Here is an 18,801-nt window from a genome sequence, read left to right as displayed (position 1 = left end):
CCTAAGATGGATTTTGGATCTGAAGTCTGAGATCCAAAATAGAGTTGGACTCTGGACCCTAAGATGGATTTTGGATCTGAAGTTTGAGATCCAAAGTGGAACTGGGTCCTGGATCCTAAAATGGATTTGGATCTCAAGTCTGAGATCCAAGATGGAATTGGATTCTGGATCCTAAATGGAATTGGATCTTAAGTCTGAGATCCGAGGCTGGATTTGATCCGGAATCTGGAACCTAGAATGAAATTTAGATCTGAAGTCTGAGATCCAAAAAGTGAAGGTGGGTTCTGGATCCTAAAGGTGGAATTGGATTCAAGATCTGGAATCCAAAATGAGATTAGGTTCTAACTTTGGATTTGGATTTTTAAAGTCCAAATGGGACTTTTGAAGATGGATCTGAGTTTTGAAAACCCAGATTGAATTTAAAATTTTAGAAAAAGACTTGAATTTTTGAGATTCAGAATCAATCTCAAACTTTGATTTTGAATTTTGAAGATAAGAAGATAAAACTTGATTTTGAACCAGAGGATGAAACTTCAAAGTTGAATTGAACTTTGAAGTTTGAATCTTTGAATTTGGAAATTTGAAGTTTGAATAAAAAATGATTTTTGGAATTTCAAAGTCAAATTGGACTTTGAAATTGAAATTTTGGTTCTTGAAATGTGATAGAATTGAATTTGAATCTATGGAGTAGAATTGAGAAATGAAGAAAGATACTCAAAATCACTTGGAGTTTTTGAAAGGAACTTTTGCAATTCTATCCTAAATGATGAATGAATTTAAAGAATTTGAATTTGAATTTTGAAATCATATCTCATTCTTTAAGTGAATTAAAATAGGATTGAAGATATAATGCATCCTTGACTATGGTCATTGAATGCATTATATAATAATCATATTTGAATTCAAAATAGAGAATAAAACACATTTTGGTGCCTTTATAGGGTTTAAAATGAAATTAATTCTCAATATATCCTGACTATGACCATTGATATATGTATTGAATCAATTTTAGACTAAACTCTGATAAAAGAGAAAAATATTTAAAGAAAATATGATGAATTTTGAAAAGGATCCAGTGTGGACCCAGTGTTATTTTATAAAAGATAAAAATCCTAAGTTTTGTTTACATCCCGACTATGACCATTGATATAAATCATCAACTTAGGATTAATTACCTCTTACGAAATGGTGCACGTGCCATTCGTGGTCCCATTTGTGAAAATTTTAAGAAATAAGATGAAAATGACCTGAGAGCAAGTGATTTGTGATATTTATATGCTCATTCATTCTATCTAGAACTGGAAATATAAATATTCTCATTTAGCATCTAGCTATTACAATCTTTGGAAAGAACTTGAAATTGAAATTAACATTCCTAAGTTAAGAGAATAACATTTTCCACCTGTTTCCTGCAAAATCTAAGTTAATGCAAGATGGAGGATACATAGAGAGCAATTTACAACAGATTTCACATTGAACTTAAGAGGTAATTGATGAAACATTCATGCCTATATTTCATACTAATGAGAAATGTAATGTAAATGACAAATTTCATACTGAACCATGTATTAAATGAGTATTGGAATATACATGTAGTATCTAGAATAATGATGAACCTAAAGTAAGTTTGTTTTAAGAGTCATGAATGACATATTTAGAATACATATAAATACCCTCTAAATGTAAATGAAATGCTTAAATGATGCCCCTGAGCTAACAGAGGAATTTATACCTAATGGATGGTGTGTATTAGTGAGGATAAGTCAGCAGCTAGAAGATGCGGGGGTATGAAGGGCTATGAAGGAGGATTGAATGGGAAAGTGCAGCAACCTAAATTGCTGGTGAAGGGAGGTTATAAATGAAACATATATGGAATTGGAGCTGGAGCATGCTACATTGATATGCCAAAAGAAGTAACCGATGATGTTGCAGCTAGGGGTTTGGAAAGGTTGTAATATATATATATATATAAAAACAAAAAAAAAAAGGAAAAGAAAAAGGGAATAGGCTCAAGCGAAACATATTTATTTAGGGTAAGCAAACACAACCAGTTAACCCACTCTCAGACGTGAGCAACCCATCTACTTTTTGTTGGAAGTTTATGTTTAGCTGAATTATTTGTCACATGCTTCAACAGTCCATTAATGCCTATATATTGACTGATTATTATACCAGCATTCAACATTAACTATATAACACCATATATTACTTTGATGCACCTACTGATGATTAGTTGTTTTGTATGGAATTCCTAATAGGCATAGATGAATCTAAATAAACATAAAGATGGCTCTCAATAGTATGTATTCTGAAGATTGAGGGACATCAGGTCTCTAAAGTGAATTTAAAACCTGATCTGACGTTATAAGTGTTTTACCTTTGGACCCTTAAATTGCAAACAAGAGCATGCTTCTTAGATCAGATATGGGGGAAAACTGAGATAAAAAAAAAATGAACAGGGACACAGTTGTTTTAATGCACCAGGCAAATACATATAATTGGGCTAAAACACACATGTGAAGAATCATATACTACGCATGATGAATACAGAAGGTGAGAAAAGAAAGAGAGAAAGAAAGAAAAAAAAAGAAAAAAAGAAGAAGAAAAAAGGGGGGGTACTTGCTGCTGCACTATTTATTCAAGTGATGAAAGAAGCAGAGAATATGCAATTGTAACACTATGTCGCAGGTAACAGAAGAGGTTGTTGTACCACAAGTGCGGAGAGATCACATACAACAGGGTGCTGGTGGCCTGCATGCGACTTAACATCAGATGGGTTACTATGTCATAGCACGAACATATATAGCAACGTTTTGAATTCTGGTAAGGCATACATGGCTACAAAGATTCACAGATATACTATAGATGAGCAGGGGATACATATGAAGCCGTGAGGGAACACATGCTGGAACATGGGGAAATGAGAGTGTGTGATGTGTGATAAACACAACGATGTGCTGTGAAGGTGGAGATGTAGGCTATAAAGATCCACGGCAACCTTAGAGTTGTTGCGTTACAAACATACAGTAGGCTCCAACAGCCTGCGGCACTATGGAGACAACTCAGGACCATGCTGCAGTGAAAAGAAACTGTCATCACTGCAAGTGTCTTTACTGTAGCTAGAGCTGACACTTATCTCCTTGATGCTCTGTGTCAGTATGAGATCTTCAAGGAAGGTCAATCCTGCGATCAACATTAGCTGGCAACAGTTTCATTCAAATTGCAATAATCAACAAACATCCATATTATCATGAACAAAGCTATGGCTTGCATCTTGCTGTAGTAACTGACGAGTATCCACGGCTTTATGAACACCATTAAGACCTGCGCTTGGGTCTCTTTCAGCTATATCATATAACATTTTGCAACTAGCAGGATCAACCGTATTCTCAACAAGGTTTTGCCTGTGTGGTAAACGGGGGAAAATGGGCCATATCTCTCCTCGTCCCCCTGATTTGTAAGATGCCTTAACATTTTCAACAACAGATAATATATATGATGATGTATTGTGGATTCAAACTCAAACCATAGGAAATCGCATGGATGCATAATGAAGCTCGTGAAAACTTTCTACAGCAAAAATGTAGATGGTGGAATGCGGATGGAAATGTAATTTAGTTGCAAACATCATGTGAACTGTGGCATAGAGTAGATCAAGGCAATTACAGAGAACAAGCTTCAGTGATGCCAAATCTTACATGATGGGGAGATCAAATAATGCTGGACTCCGAAACTAAGGTGATACAACGATATTTAAACCAACCCATGCTATAGCATATCTGCTTTTGGATACTCGGATTAACATTATAACATCTCATCTTTGACTCAAAACCAGGACAGTCGGCAATCTTAGGCAAAATTGATCAAACGAACCATCATGATTAGATCCCATCCTGCTGTCAAGGAGCCTAAACAACAATGTTCATAAATTGCGGACTAAACATCCACCATGAGTCAATATAAGGAGGTGAAACTGTACATTGAGGCAGTTTATTAACTAAAGAATGGAATTCAAAGAAAGAAAAGGCAATTGCAGAGAATAAACTTCAATGATGCAAAATCCTACCTGATATTAGAAACAAATAATACAAAACACTGGAAACAATACTTAAACCAACATATGCTACAGCATATCCACTTTTAGAACCTCGGATTAACATCTCATCTTTGCATCAAAACCAGAACAGTTGGCAATGCTTAGACTAAAACAAATGATCAGACGAACCATCCTGATCGGACCCCACTATATAACCGATTGTGAGAATTACCTGTTGCCTAGATCGTTACCTCAAATGGTAACAGGAGCTTGACCATCAGGATTATACTCAAACAGGGACATAATGACATAAAATGGTAACAGAGCGACATTATGAAGGAGGGATCCCAGGTATTGAATGCTTTAACAAGATGAATGTATAGCCACAACAAAATAGAATAGGATTGCTAATAATGGAAAAGGGAAATACAGAAACGAAATGGGAATGTTGAAACATATTCGGCAAAGCTGGAAGTAAAAAAAAAAGTTTGCAGAATTAAAGTAAAACCTACCAATTAAAAGAGAAGTTGAGATCATACAGGGAATTGAAAATTCAGAAAAGATCGAAAGACGAGGGCAAAGTTTAGCAGGAAATTTGGGTTGGGATTTGAATGAATCCTGCCGGATTATTAAATCCGACAGCCTGAGCCCAAAATCGCAGCACGAGTAAAACAAAAAAAAAACAAAACGAAAGAAAAAGAAAAAAAGAAAAGAAAAAAAAAAGAAAGAGAAAAAAAAAAATTTGTCGGAACGTGACCATTCCATTTACTATTGCACAAGAGAGAGATTGGTGTTGCTACAAGCAACCCAACTCCCTTAAACGTGCGTTAATGGGGGCAAGACCAGGGAAAACATGGAAATCAGAAAATAGCGGGAAGAAGCGACAGAGGGTTCCTACCAGATCGCCTGGTTTGCCGGATTCCTCTACTGATAGCAAGAAAAGCTGGGAGGTGCGAGTTCCTTGTTATTGCAGGGATCGGGAAGGTTGAAGCGAGAGAAAACCACGACCCTACTGCAGGACTCGGCTCCTTTCTATCTGTTTGTTGGGGACTCCGAAAGAGCGGTTTATGAGGAAAGTTGTCAAGTAAGAATGGGAAAGATGGGTGCCCGATTCAGAGTCTTCTCTTAAGAACCGGCTTAGGTGCTTGACGATGATCAGTTGGAAGCAATGGGTGCCAGAAGCAGAGAGTGGACGATCAACCGATAATCCCCCCTCAGTATGTGGAATGGCCTCATTTTTATAGACGAAGGAGAAGGCTCCAGAAGCCCTTTCGTTAAAGATGGAGGGTTGTGATGGGGAGGCCTACGATGTTGAAGCGATAAAGAAGAGGGTGCGGCAAGCCGTTGATGAACGACAGAAGGAGGAGGATCGACGATGGATGGTGGATGGAGGCCATGGGAGCTTCTAGAAAGGGGTTTTCGGGCCAGAGAGAGGGTTCGAGAGGTTTCTCGAAACCCTCAGGTTTTTGTTAAAAAAAAAAAAATGAACTTCAGTTTTTAAAAGATTTTCAAAATAGCTCCCCCTTTTTTTAAAAGTTCTTCAAAAGAAGGTTTTTTTTTTTAGAAAATGTTTTCAAAAAGAAAGTTTTCAACAATATATTTTTTTTCTTTTCTATATAATTTTTTTTTTCTTTTTTTTGATATTTTTGGAATAAAATCCTAAAATTTACGAGAAAACGAGGATTTAAACTAAATTTTTTGTATTTTTGAGAAATATTTACAAAAGGAGGTTTTCAAGGCTATTTTAGGGAAATTTCTTCAAAAGAATGGGTTTGGACCCAAGTTTTGAGAAAATATTCGAGTTTTAAACCTCGAATTGAGGAATATGACGCGATAGATCCAAACGGATATCGGATGAACTGTCTGAGCATGTTAAAAGGTTACTTTGGTAATTTTGAGAATTTGATTAAAAAATTGGACAACGAGGCTCAGATTTGGATCTTTGATCTGAATCCGGATCCGGAATTGAGTCAGATATATAAAATGAATTTAATTTCAGTAAAACTTGAGAAATGAACTGGAATTTAGATTTAAAAGTGACTCAATGACTCAAAAAAAAAATGAAATCATGGGCAAAAAGGGGATATTTAAAAGATTTTGAAAAATTTGGGGTGTTCACACAGTTCTGCAAGTTCCATCGGGCAGTAGGGCATGACATCGATCATTGTTTTGTCTTCAAAAATATTGTTCAGGACTGCATTGACAAGAGCCTCCTTGCTGAAGATGAAGAAGAAGACGAGCTGGCCATCCTGACCAAGCCTTTCCCAGATCATTCAGAAAATTGATGATGCCAAAATTTCCTGCTTTCTTCCTTTCGTTTTGCCAGTCACCTCGTAGGGGCAAGTCCGCCCAGTTTTTGCAACCTTTTGGTCGAGTACTTATAAGTATGCAGTCTTTTTGTTATCAGTTCTGCTTATCAATAAAATATCCATTTTCTTCATCCAATACTTCTTTCTTTTGTCCCATTAGGGCACTTTTTCAAAATAAATAAATAAATAAATAAATAAATGTAACATTTTTGTTTTAAAGAATCCTCTTTAAATTTTGTGAAATTCTACTATCAATATTCTTTCACCAATTGCTTTCACAATATCAAGAATACTCTCTTTTCTGCTCATATCAAGGAAATTGATAGTTTCCTTGAAAGAAAGCCAATCGCAAGCAATTTGAATTCAAATCTTGATTCTACGGAGTTAAGCCCAGTCAGAGGTAATACTTCAGGTGGAAAAGAGGAAAGATTTTCATACTGATATACATCAATTTCAAGCATTTTGAATCAACAAACAATTTTTAACATTTTGGCAATATTTTCTTACTATCTTGACATGAAGTGAAGAGCTCAATGTCCATCTTGACACATCCTAGTATCACCTTTTACCTCCTTGAGAGAGTAACCTTTATCGTCTTTCACATTGTTGAAAGATTAGCCTTTTCTCTGAAAGGATCGCCTTTATCATATTTCGCGTTGTCGAAAGAATTCATCTTTTGCGTTGACAAAAGAATTGCCTTGCTCCTTTGGATCACCTTGTCATCTTTCGCGTTGTTGAAAGAATCGCCTTGTTCCTTTGGATCGCCTTTGCCATCTTTCGCGTTGTCAAAAGAATTCATCTTTTGCGTTGACAAAAGAATCACCTTGCTCCTTTGGATCACCTTGTCATCTTTCGCGTTGTTGAAAGAATCGCCTTGTTCCTTTGGATCGCCTTTGCCATCTTTCGCGTTGTCAAAAGAATTCATCTTTTGCGTTGACAAAAGAATCACCTTGCTCCTTTGGATCACCTTGTCATCTTTCGCGTTGTTGAAAGAATCGCCTTGTTCCTTTGGATCGCTTTTGCCATCTTTCGCGTTGTCGAAAGAATTCATCTTTTGCGTTGACAAAAGAATCACCTTGCTCCTTTGGATCGCCTTGTCATCTTTTGCGTTGTTGAAAGAATCGCCTTGTTCCTTTGGATCGCCTTTGCCATCTTTCGCGTTGTCAAAAGAATTCATCTTTCGCGTTGTCGAAAGAATTCATCTTTCGCGTTGTCGAAAGAGTCACCTTATTCTTCTTCAATAAAATTGTCTTATTCACCATCCAACTTACTATTTTCATTCCCGTTCAGGGTAAGGGTTAAACCTGAATTTTTCTGCAAAAAGGTCATCTGTCTTAAAAGTCATTCAGTCTTAGCGATGAGACGCCCAAGATCAATCCCTTTTCGAGCTTTAGGGAACCCCTTTTCTTCCTTTTGCAAACCCCTCTCGGATTTATTGTGCAAAATTCGAAGGTCCCATCATGGTTTCTTCATTTGAGGATTCCGTTTATCATCCCCTTTCAGGTTAAGGGTTAAGCCTGAACCTCGTTTTTCCATGAGGTATCGTCCCCTTTCAGGTCAGGGGTTAAACCTGAGCCTCATTCATATGAGGTATTTTGTTTCCCGTCCCATCCAGGTTAAGGGCTAAGCCTGAGCCTCATTTTAATGAGGTGAATCTTCTTCTTTATTCTCTATTCCCTATCTATCATCATCATTTGAATTAATTCTTTCACACCCAGCCAAATTTTTCTAACTAGAGCATGTTTATATTCCAAATTTGGTGTGTTTTTCTTTGCCACTAAGCTCGGCTTACAACCGGCTTAGTAGCAAAGAGGGGCATCTGTAAACACCCCAAATTTTCATCCTCAACCAGTGTTTATATACTTCATGTGTCATTGCATATCATTGCATGCATTCGGCATACCATTTCATTGCATTGCATGGCATTGCATGTCATTACATCTCATTTTCGAGATTCAGCACTCCTGTTTTCAAAATATTTAATCCAGAATTGAGTTTTAAAACTTCTCTTTCAAAATCAATTTTAAAACCTGGGTTTTTAATCAACATTATGTTATTTGCCAACCCCAGGACCTTATATTTTGAAGTGTTTTCTTAGAAAACAATCTGGATTTGTTTTAAACTCACTTTTCAATTGATTTCAATTCTAAGATGAGGCCCATTTAGGTGGTGTCGCTTTTGGATTCCTTTATTTATAAAAAATCTCAAAAATTTTAGAGTTCTAGTTGGATCAGGACTCTGTATTTTCATCTGTTTGAATCTTTTTGAACCTTCTTTAAAAAACACCATTTCTGATTTTAAACCAGTTATGGTCATATCCCTTGTCAGTTTCCTCCATTTTGATTAAAATCTTAGAGTCCTAGTTAGATCAGGACTCTTTTTCCAGAGTCCCAGTCGGATCAGAACTCTACCTTTTAATACCTTTTATACTTGTTTTGGAGAAAACCTTTCAAAATCTTTCGTTCTTGCCAAAATCCTAGAGTCTTAGTTGGATTAGGACTCTTCTTCAAGAATCCCAGTCGGATTAGGACTCTTCTTCAGAGTTTCAGTCGGACTAGGACTCTGTCTTTTGTCACTATTTTTATCTGTTTTTAACCAAACCTTTCAAAATGAGTCAAAACTCAGAGTTTTAGTCAAAATAGGACTCTGTTCAGAGAGTCCTAGTTGGATCAGGACTCTGATCCTGATTTCAATTTTGAGAGAATCTTTCAAAAATCTTTCCATCTATCAAAACTGTTACACTTTTATCAAAGAATTTCAAAATTCTGAGGTTTTATCCTAGAGTCCTGATCAAATCAGGACTCTATCCCAGAGTCCTGATCGAATTAGGACTCTATCCAAAGTTGGTTTTCACACTTCATTTTCACTGGTTTTCAAAAGCTCTGTTTAAATTTCATCATTTGCTTATCAGAAAACCAAAAATTTTTAGAGTTCTGATTGAATCAAGACTCTTTCTCAGAGTCCTAATTAGATCAGGACTCTGAACCAAAACTTCAATTTTATACTGTTTTTAACTATTTTTCAAAATTCTATCATTTGTTTTCTTAGAAAATCCAAAAATCTGAGAGTCCTAGTTCAATTAGGACTCTGTCCCCAGAGTCTCAGTTGAATCAGAACTCTGGTTTATTTCAATATTTGTTATTATTTTCACTATTTTCACAAGTTTTTTCATCTATTTTTCAGAAAAATACCAAAAAAATCTAGAGTTTTAGTCCGATCAGGACTCTGTCTCGGAGTCCTAATCCAGTCAGGAGTCTGTTTTAAAGTTTGTTTTTACTTCTATTTTCATTTATTTTCATTTGTTTTTCAAAAATTAGGTCATTTTGTAGAGTCCACTTAATTCAGAACTATATTTCAGAGTTCTGATTGAGTAAGGAGTCTAACCCTGACTGTATTTTCTGACTTGTTTCACCATTTTCGATGAAATCTTTTCAAAAACTCCTTCATTTGGCTTTTAAAAACCAAAATCACAGAGTCCTAAAAATCCAGGACTCTAACCCGAAGTTCCAGTTTGCTTGAGACTCTACTTTCAAAACTTTGAATTTCAACTATTGATTTTAACCCCTTTTCAAAGCGATTTTCAGTATTTATTTCAAATTTTCAAAACTCTGATGTGAGGGTCCACTCAGTTGGCGCCATATTCAGAGGAGTTATGACCCAATTGGAACTCTATACCATTTCAAACCTTTCAATCTCAAAGTCTACTTTTGAATCTCTTTTGAAAAACCTCTCATTTTCAAGTTCTAAAATCGTTTTTGAAAATTCAAGTGGGGCCCACTCAGGGTGGTGCCACATTTGAAGAAGTCAAGGTTAGACTAGGGTTAGTCATTGTTCTAGTTAGGCTAGGGGTTTAGAGGAGTCAAAATCAATTTTAAAAATCTATTTTATTTAAGTTTTAAACCATTGGTTTTTAAAGGTTTTAAATTCAAGTTTTAAAAACCAAATGTGGGTCCATACTAGGTGGTGCCACATTTGGACTTTCTAGGGTTTAATTAGGTGTTAATTAGGGATTAATTAGAGTCCATTTAGGTTAGAATTCTCCAAAAAAATCATCCTCCCCATGTGGTTTATCAAAAACAATTAAAAAGAGTCCAAAAAATCAAAACTCTTCCTAAACAAATCCAAAAAAAAAAAAATCTATAAATAGGGGACCTAAAGGGGGTCAAAGGGAGCTCTTTTCTCTCTCAAATTTTCATGGCTTCTCTCTCCTCTCCAGAACCTCCACCTTCCTCCATTGCAGCTGCAGCCCCAAGGTGAGTTATTTAATATTATTTTATTATTTTTTTATTAGTTTTTTATGATTTTTCAATAGATTTCACCATGGAAACTCCCCTTTCATGGATTTAACCATGGATTCAACCTCAAGAACCTCAAGTTCAATTCAAGAAGATGATCTAACCCTGTTCCATGCTGTTTTCCATGATTCTAATCCATTAGAATTGATTATTGCATTATTTTTTATATTCTTAACCAAGAAAACATGAGATTTATCCGATTAAATGGCTTAAATCCATGGTTTCAAGGGTAAAAGCAATTCCAGCCATGGATTCCATGTGTTTTGTTTATTTTTTTACTTATTCATGTTTATTACATGTATTCCAGTATAGAAATTAATTTTGTTTTACTGTTTAAGTATTTTTTTTATTGTTTTCATTGATTAAAGCATGTTTTATTGAGTTTTATTAAATTTCTGTGTGTTTTAAGCTTAGATCAGTAAAGAGCATGTTAGTTCATATTGAAGTACTCACTGTAAATTTCTGACTTTTTTATATGTGATACATGGATATGTCAGTGAATTACTGTAAAAAATTCAGATGTTTTGGGATTCGGAAACCCTGTTAATAAAATACAAAGTCAAATCGGGATTTCTGTTGATTAAAATCATTGTTTAATTTCAAGCCTAACTTGCAGATGTGTTATTTCTCTCATCTGATATTCGATTCGAGATGCGTAAAGTGAAGTAGATTCATGTTGATGTGAATTATTTACTGTGAAATTTTGATAATTTTTTGCCTCTGTTTGGTATTTTTCTTATGCCAGAGAATCAGATTTAAAATTTAAAACTCGTTAGGGTTTACCAAAACCCTAATCTGACTTATACTGATCATAGATCTCAAACCATAGATTCGATTCATGATCTGTAAAAAAGGAGGTTCATTATTTTTCTATCTACTATTCACTTCTGAAATCTCAGAGTTTTTTAATTAAGTTTGCTATTTATTTCTGTATTTTCAACCGAAAGTACCTGTTCTAAGTACTTTTATATTCATTAAATTTTAGTCTAAAATGCCGGAAGTGTTTTTCCCTAACTGGAGATGATTTTTCCGATCTGTAAATAGGGAAAATCTCTGTTGTTCTGTCTAGTTTACCTCTGTAAAATTTCAGAAATTTTCATGGTGAATTGATCCCTGATTCGGGTCTAACATTAGAACTGATCTGTGAACATGGGTGAAAATAGCTTATTTTAGGGTTTTAATGTAATTTTGAATTGGAATAATGTCAAAAATATATTTTTATAATTCTAATATGATTTTAGGGTTATAATAAGTACAGGTGTCAATTTTTATGAATTTTTTAATCCATTTGATGCTTGAATGGATCGAATTGCAAAATAGGGTACCCACAGGATCCCAAAACACTGCCAAAATCATGATATTTGTGATATTTCTTGATTTTTGTGTATAAGTTTATGTTTTTAGGGTTTGTTCATGTTTAGAATCATATTAGGATGTTTCATGTTTGATTTTATGTTTATTTTAATCATAAATCCCAAGTTTTTACTAAAATTTATTTCAGAAAACCCTGATTTCAAGGCCATAGTCTTGCTATTAGGGGCATTTTGGTCATTTGACCTCAATTTCGAAATTCTAAACCCTAATTTTCATGTTTTTAATCATGTCATATCATATTTGGTTTAATTTATCCTCATTTGAATTTCAAAAGTTGTATTTTACAAAATATCTTTCTGAAAACCCTGGTTTCAAGGCCATAGTCTTGCTATCAGGGGTATTTTGGTCATTTTGACCCCAAATTCGAATTTTCAAATCTCATCTTTATTGTTTATTTAGTTTTATTTCATATTTCATTAAGTTTATATCAGGGAATCATGGAAAAAGGCTTATATCTAGCAAAATCCAGCAATTTTTAGATATTGCTAGATAAACCTAGAAAAGTCAACATATCTTTACTAACAAGTTTTCTAGTTTTGCAGGGATAATGAAGACTTTATTTTTCTGTATTTAAATTAAATTAGTGATGTAAATTGTAATTAATTTTAGAATAAGAATTTCAATTCCTGCATAGAATAGGGTGCATTGCATATAGTTTTGAACTTTGATATATAACTGTTATGCTTGTCATTTATGCACATATTTTAAATCCACTATGGTCTACACGAATGACATGTGCACAAGCTCTTATGGAGTTGACAAACTTGGTGGAATTTGTATTTATGGCCATAGTCAGAATACGAATGAGACCCAGATTTGTAATCTTCGTATTAGCCACATTCAGCCTACACTCTTAGGCTAACTTCAAAATGCACTGCATTCCTCAAAAATACAAAAGGATTTTCTCAATTCCTCAAAAATCAAGTCTTTCAAATCCATATTCATTCATTTCATTCATTTGCAAATTCCAATTCCAATTCAGAGAAATCAATTTTCTCAAAATTTTCTAAGTCTTATTCAGAAATTGATTTTCTCAAAACTCTAAGTTTTCAAATGATATTTCAAGTATTTTTTTTTAAGTTCAAAATTCGATTTTCCAAGTTATAGCTTCAATTTCCAAGTTCTAATTCAAAGAAATCAAGTTTTTTAAAGTTATTTGAAATTCCTCAGAATCAATTTTCATTTTCCTCAGAAATACTTTCACCATGATTCATGATTTTCCAAGTAACATCTTTTCCAAATATTTTCCAATATTCAAATCAAACATCATGTTTTCAAATGTGCATTTTCAGAAATTCATAGCACATGCCTAATTCTTTGTGCATTTAGGAAATAGAACATGATTTAGACAAGTTGAGCAAAGTTAAGCATATAATTGATCCTTGGTTCAATTACCCTTGGTAAAGGCGCGAGAAATGGTTAAACCTCGTACCGACAGGCGAGTCCCATTCTTCAGAATTATCCCACATTTTAAAACGGAGGCGAGTTATTTTCAAAATCTTTTCCAAATGTCAGTTTGACTTGCAAAAGTAAAAATTTTGCAATGATAACAACTACCTATGAGAATTCTTTTGCAAATACAAAGTTTTATCAATCTTTATTTTCTAAATCAATTTCTTGTCATTAATTTTCCTTAAATTCTATTCTTTCTAGGATAAGGGATAATCCGGACACCCCTCACAGAAGCAACAAGGCTATCTGTGAGCATTCTTTTCAAAAACAAAATTTTCATAAATTTATTCAATTTCTCTCCACTTTTATAAATTTTATTCTTTTTTTCCTTTCAGGTTAAGCGATAAACCTGAACCTCGGCATTCGAGGTATTCTTTTTCCCACTCAGGATAAGGGATAATCTTGAAATCACTCATAGGAGCGACAATGCTACTTGTGAGAATTCTTTTACAAAATAAATCAATTTTTCTCAAAATTTTCTCCATTTTTATCAATCTTCCATCAAATTCTATCTCCTTCTATCTTCTCAAATTTTATTATTTTCCCCGTTCAGGATAAAGAGTCCATCCTGAAAATTGGACCGCATACAGCTAACTGTGTTGGTCCATCTAAATCATAGATCATAAATCATAAATCTTGTCATATCCCTTCTAAATTCAAATCTCAGGTTATCTCTTCACAAAATCTTCTTTTTCCTTTCAGGTTAAGGGATAAACCTGAATCATTTTTTATCATTTTTCCTAAATTCTCATCAAATGTCTATTTTTTTTCTCACTCGGAATAAGGGATAATCCTAAAACATCGACAATCATTCCTGCTTCGATCTCCAAATATCTTAAGAATGCCGGTCTCCTTCCCGACTCTCAGTTGGAAAATCCAGTGCTCGTACTGGTGCATTTTTCAAAATTTAGTGCTCTTACTAGTATGCTTTCAAAATTCAGCCCTTGCACGGGTTACTTCTCAAAATCTTCAAATCTAAAGATCAAGTTCGGTCACAAGACTCAATCCTTGTGATGTTTGTCTCTCAACAAGTCTCAATCTGAGATCAGGTCGTTAAATAAAAAGTCCTAGCTACTTCGTTGGTCATTAAATGAAATGACCCAGTTTTCACTGGTCGTTAAATAAAAAGTCCCAGCTACTTCGCTGGTCATTAAATGAAATGTCCCAGTTTTCGTTGGTCGTTAAAAGAAATGTCCCAGTTCTCACTGGTCGTTAAATAAAAAGTCCCAGCTGCTTCGCTGGTCGTTAAATGAAATGTCCCAGTTTTCACTGGTCGTTAAATAAAAAGTCCAAGCTACTTCGCTGGTCGTTAAATGAAATGTCCCAGTTTTCACTCGTCATTAAATAAAAAGTCTCAGCTGCTTCGTTGGTCGTTAAATGAAATGTCCCAGTTTTCACTCGTCGTTAAATAAAAAGTCTCAGCTGCTTCGCTGGTCGTTAAATGAAATGTCCCAGTTTTCACTGGTCGTTAAATGAAAGGTTCCAGCTACTTCGCTGGTCGTTAAATGAAATGTCCCAGTTTTTACTGGTCGTTAAATGAAAGGTTCCAACTCCTTTGCTGGTCGTTAAATGAATGGTCCCAGTTTCTATTGGTCGTTAAATGAAAGGTTCCAGCTCCTTCGCTGGTCATTAAATGAAAAGTCCTAGTTTTTACTGGTCATTAAATGAAAGGTTCCAGCTCCTTCGCTGGTCGTTAAATGAAAAGTCCCAGTTTCTACTGGTCATTAAATGAAAGGTTCCAGCTCCTTCGTTGGTCGTTAAATGAAAAGTCTCAGTTTCTACTGGTCATTAAATGAAAGGTTCCAGCTCTTTCGTTGGTCGTTAAATGAAAAGTCCCAGTTTATACTGGTCATTAAATGAAAGGTTCCAGCTCCGTCGCTGGTCGTTAAATGAAAAGTCCCAGTTTTCATTGGTCATTAAATGAAAGGTTCTAGCTCCTTCGCAGGTCGTTAAATGAAAAGTCCCAATTTTCACTGGTCATTAAATGAAAAGTTCCAGCACCGTCGCTGGTCGTTAAATGAAAAGTTCCAGTTTCACTGGTCATTAAATAAAAGGTCCCAATTTTCACTGGTCGTTAAATAAAAAGTCCCAGCTAGTTTGCTGGTCGTTAAATGAAAGGTCCCAGCTACTTCGTTGGTCGTTAAATGAAATGTCCCAGTTTCCACTGGTCGTTAAATAAAAAGTCCCAACTACATCGCTGGTCGTTAAATGAAATGTCCCAGTTTCCACTGGTCATTAAATGAAAGGTTTCAGCTCCTTCACTGGTCGTTAAATGAAAGGTCCCAGTTTTCACTGGTCATTAAATGAAAGGTTCCAGCTCCTTCGCTGGTTGTTAAATGAAAGGTCTCAGTTTTCACTGGTCATTAAATGAAAGGTTCCAGCTCCTTCGTTGGTCGTTAAATAAAAGGTCCCAGTTTTGCTGGTCGAGATTTCCAAAATCAAAAATTCAACTCAAGGTCTTGTCAAAATCTATATTGAGTGATTATTTCACACAGAATTCATGTAAACTTTGCCGATTTGCTAAAAGTATTTGTTGTATCCAATATTCTCACTGCACAGAAGAATCACCTTTGATTACCTCTAGTATTCTTTCCAAAAACGGTGAAACTTTTCACGAAAAAGAGGTAAAATTCAAATCTTTTCCTATTGATCAACCAAAAGGATATAAGAAATATCTTCGGTATGATTAGCGAAAGAAATATTCAATGATGTTGAAAAGCCAGAAGCGAATCGATATTGATCATAGCTATGGCGCATGTTTAAAGACGGCTATCTGGCAATGGAAATATCTTAAGCCATAAAAGAACCCGCTCAACCCATATCTTCACATTCATTTAAAGCTACAATCAAATATCTGCAAAAGGGATCTCTCAACTATCGTCAAGATGAAGACGAATATGCGAGCTAGACCCCCGGGGCCAAAGAAGATTTGGATCATCTCCGAGATGAAGGAGTTTGTGAAGGATCCTTCCAGGGAAAGTTCAGATCACCGTCGAGATAAAGACGGATGCGATGAACCTACCGACAAACCCTAAAGGACATTTGATTTCTGCTATCATCTAAAGACCTTTTTAGCCAGTATCATCAATATAATTCCTGAGATAAATGAAGGATCAAAACATCTCCAAGATGAAGGCGTTTGTGATGTACCCTTCCCCGAAAAAAGAGAGAAAAGTCAGGACATCTCCAAAATGAAGGATGATGTGAAAGCCCGAAAAGGTTCAATGACTCAAAAAGAGTGCAAAAGATCATCATGGGAAGAACACCCAGATATCAAACTGCCTAAATTGCCAGAAGTCATCTTTTCTTATGCGAAATTCTTTTATCAATATCTTTTCACTACTTGCTTTTATGAAATTAAGAATATTTCTTCTCTTCTTATATCAAGGAAATGGATAGCTTCCTTAAAGAAAGTCATCAGTGCTAAAATTTTTGAATTTAACTCTTAAGACCGAGGAGTTAACCTCGTTGGAGGAAATACTCTAGGTAAAAGAGGGAATGTCTTTTGCACATACGTGCACATTTTCAAGCGTTTGAGTCAACTACAATTTTATCTTACTGGCAAAATTTTCTAGATATTCCATAAATGAAATAAATATTCAATATCCATTTTGATGCAACCAGCGTTGTTTATATCTTCCAGAAGAGTCACCTCATTCAGTTGAAGTATCTCTCCTATCCCATCACAGTTTCTTCATTCAAGAAATCCGTATGGTCGTACCCACTCAGGTTAAGGGTCAAACCTGTATTTTTCTGCGAGAGGTCATCAATTTCAAAAGCTATTTTAATCTCAAGAAGGAGACACCCAAGTTCATCCCTTTTTCAAAGCTTTAGGGAACTCCATCTTTCTTCCTTTCTCAAAACCTCTTTTGGATTTGTTCGTCCAAACTCCGAAGGTCCCATTATGGTTTCTTCATTCGAGGATTCCATTTGGTCGTCCCCTTCAGGTTAAGGGTTAAGCCTGAACCTCGTGCCTCGAGGTATCTTCCTTTTTCAGGTTTGGGTTAAACCTGAGTCTCGTTTTAACAAGGTTCCTCATTTCGACGAGGTGTTTTCCTCTAGTCCCATCATGGTTCTTCCCATCGAAGAATCCATGCTTTGCATATCCCTCCAGGACAGGATCCTACTTGAGCTTCATCTCGCGAGGCATTTTCGTAAAAATGTCCCATCGAGGTCCGCTTATATTCCTTTCCCCATTCAATTCATCTTGATATATCTTCGTCCCATCCAGGTTAAGGGCTAAACCTGAGTCATTCCAAAAAGCTGATCTTGTCTCACCCATAAGACTTGATCAAAATTCTTATCTTTCATCATTTCGGGATCTTCGCCCAAAAGTCTCATCACGATTTTCTCATTTCTATTATTCAGTCATATCATTTTCGAGGATTTTGTCTCCCCCAAGCCATTCAGGATAAAGTTTTAAGCCTGAAAAGCCATGACTTTCAAATAAATTCTTTCACACCCAGTTCAGATCTGCTGACTGGGGCATTTTTTTCAAAATTTGGAGTATTTTCTTTGCCACTAAGCTCGGCTTTCAACTGGCTTAGTAGCAAAGAGGGGCATCTGTGAACACCCCAAAAATTTCAAAATATTGTAAATATTCCCTTTTTGCCCCTGATTCCATTTTCTGAGTAATCGAGTCAGTTTTAAATCTAAATTCCATTTTATTCCTCAAAATTTCCTGAAATTAAATTCATTTTATATATCTGACTCGATTTCGGATCCGGATCCGATATCAGAATCCAGATCTGAGCTTTGTCATCCAATTTTTAAATCAAATTCTCAAAATTACCAAAATAACTTTTGAAAAGCTCAAACAGTTCATCCGGTATTCATTTGGATCCATCGCGTTATATTCCTCGATTCGAGGTTTAAAACTCGAATATTTTCTCAAAACTTGGGTCAAAACCCGTTTTCTGAAGAAAATTCCAAAAGACAAACTCAAACTTTCAAAAAATCTTTCTTTTATAAATATTTCTGAAAATTTTGCAAAATTAGCTTAAAATTCTTTAGTTTTTAGAGTTTTATTCCAAAAATACAAAAAAAAATGTAGAAAATACCGAGAAAAGAACAAAAAAATAAAAATAATGAAGGAAATTACAAAAAAATGGTTTTTTAAAAACCTGTTTTTAGAAAAAACTCTTTAAGAGGCCCCTTTTTGGAAAATTTTACCCTCAATGTTTTAAAAAGTCGAGTTAGGGTTTCAGAGTCTTTCCATCGCCCCCTCTCCTTCACGAAGCTTCCACCAACCTCCCCCATGTGCGACCTCCTCTCCTTTGCCTCAACCCCCCATGTGCGTCCGGCTTCCTCATCTCCCCCTCATTTCCACCATGCG

The sequence above is a fragment of the Nuphar pumila genome, chromosome 1 (assembly GCF_984573655.1).
Source record: "Nuphar pumila chromosome 1, dmNupPumi1.hap1.1, whole genome shotgun sequence".
Classification (NCBI taxonomy): Eukaryota; Viridiplantae; Streptophyta; class Magnoliopsida; order Nymphaeales; family Nymphaeaceae; genus Nuphar; species Nuphar pumila.
Note: the sequence above shows the minus strand (reverse complement) of the source record.